Source organism: Arachis hypogaea, chromosome 14, assembly GCF_003086295.3.
Source record: "Arachis hypogaea cultivar Tifrunner chromosome 14, arahy.Tifrunner.gnm2.J5K5, whole genome shotgun sequence".
Classification (NCBI taxonomy): domain Eukaryota; kingdom Viridiplantae; phylum Streptophyta; class Magnoliopsida; order Fabales; family Fabaceae; genus Arachis; species Arachis hypogaea.
Window position 1 is genome coordinate 55,888,990 of NC_092049.1, and position 2,310 is coordinate 55,891,299.

The 2,310-nt window shown below is 41.3% G+C and overlaps 1 non-coding gene across 1 annotated transcript; it reads right to left on the reverse strand.

Annotated features, from left to right (window-relative positions):
• Nucleotides 1-748: 748 nt before the first annotated feature.
• LOC112746621 (small nucleolar RNA R71) lies at nt 749-856 on the reverse strand. Its single transcript, XR_003174493.1, has one exon. It is a non-coding gene; the product is annotated as a small nucleolar RNA R71 (small nucleolar RNA).
• Between the last annotated feature and the right edge of the window lie 1,454 nt (nt 857-2,310).

The window sequence follows — 2,310 nt, forward strand, 5'->3', positions numbered from 1 at the left end:
TTTGAAAATTATCCCTCCCCCATCTTATTCTATTTATTCACTCATATCCTAACATCTCATCTCACATCTCTGCCATCCTCACAGTTGTGTTTCTTCTATTATATTACATTCTTTGTCTCCCCCTCTTCTTCTACTCACACAGGGATCCCTATACTGTGGTATAAAGGATCTCTATTATTATTATTATTTTTTTCTGTGCCTTCTTCTTTGTCATATGAGCAGGAGCAAGGATAAGAACATTCTTGTGGAAGCAGATCCAGAACCTGAAAGGACTCTGAAGAGAAAATTAAGAGAAGCTAAATTACAACAATCCAGAGAAAACCTTTCAGAAATTTTCGAACAGGAAGAGGAGATGGCAGCCGAAAACAATAATAATGTAAGGAAGATATTTGATGACTTTACTGCACCTAATTCCAATTTACATGGAAGAAGCATCTCCATTCCTGCCATTGGAGCAAACAACTTTGAGCTGAAACCTCAATTAGTTTCTCTGATGCAGCAGAGCTGCAAGTTTCATGGACTTCCATCTGAAGATCCTTTTCAGTTCTTAACTAAATTCTTGCAGATATGTGATACTGTTAAGACTAATGGAGTAGATCCTGAAGTCTACAGGCTCATGCTTTTCCCTTTTGCTGTAAGAGACAGAGCTAGATTATGGTTGGATTCTCAACCCAAAGACAGCCTGAACTCTTGGGATAAGCTGGTCACGGCTTTCTTAGCCAAGTACTTTCCTCCTCAAAAGCTGAGCAAGCTTAGAGCTGATGTTCAAACCTTCAGACAGAAAGAAGGTGAATCCCTCTATGAAGCTTGGGAAAGATACAAACAGTTGACCAAAAAGTGTCCTTCTGATATGCTTTCAGAATGGACCATCCTGGATATATTCTATGATGGTTTATCTGAGCTATCAAAGATGTCACTGGACACTTCTGCAGGTGGATCCATTCACCTAAAGAAAACGCCTGCAGAAGCTCAAGAACTCATTGACATGGTTGCTAATAACCAGTTCATGTACACTTCTGAAAGGAATCCTGTGAGTAATGGGACGCCTATGAAGAAGGGAGTTCTTGAGGTTGATACTCTGAATGCCATATTGGCTCAGAATAAAATATTGACTCAGTAAGTCAATATGATCTCTCAGAGTCTGCATGGAATGCAAGCTGCATCCAACAGTACTCAAGAGGCTTCTTATGAAGAAGAAGCTTATGATCCTGAGAACCCTGCAATAGCAGAGGTGAATTACTTAGGTGAACCTTATGGAAACACCTATAACTCATCATGGAGAAATCATCCAAATTTCTCATGGAAGGATCAAAAGCCTCAACAAGGCTTTAATAATGGTGGAAGAAACAGGTTTAACAATAATAAACCTTTTTCATCATCCACTCAGCAACAGACAGAGAACTCTGAACAAAATGCTTCTAATTTAGCAAATCTAGTCTCTGATCTATCTAAAGCCACTGTAAGTTTCATGAATGAAACAAGGTCTTCCATTAGAAATTTGGAAGCACAAGTGGGCCAGCTGAGTAAAAGGATCACTGAAATCCCTCCTAGTACTCTCCCAAGCAATACAGAAGAGAACCCAAAAGGAGAGTGCAAGGCCATTGACATAAGCACCATGGCCGAACCTACAAGGGGAGTAGAGGACGTGAATCCCAAGGAGGAAGACCTCCTGGGACGTCCAGTGACCAATAAGGAGCTTCCCTCTGAGGAACCAAAGGAATCTGAGGCTCATCTAGAGACCATAGAGATTCCATTGAACCTCCTTATGCCCTTCATGAGCTCTGATGAGTATTCCTCTTCTGAGGAGAATGAGGATGTTACTGAAGAGTAAATTGCCAAGTTTCTTGGTGCAATCATGAAGCTGAATGCCAAATTATTTGGCATTGATACTTGGGAAGTTGAACCTCCCTTGTTCATCAATGAACTAAGTGATCTGGATCAACTGACATTGCCTCAGAAGAGACAGGATCCTGGAAAGTTCATAATACCCTGTACCATAGGCACCATGATCTTTAAGGCCCTGTGTGACCTTGGTTCAGGGATAATCCTCATGCCCCTCTCTGTAATAGAGAAACTGGGAATCTATGGGGTGCAAGCTGCTAGAATCTCATTAGAGATGGCAGATAGTTCAAGAAAACAGGCATATGGACAAGTAGAGGACGTGTTAGTAAAGGTTGAAGGCCTTTACATCCCTGCTGATTTCATAGTCCTGGATACTGGAAAGGAAGAGGATGAATCCATCATCCTAGGAAGACCTTTTCTGGCCACAGCAAGAGTTGTGATTGATGTTGACAGAGGTGAAATAGTCCT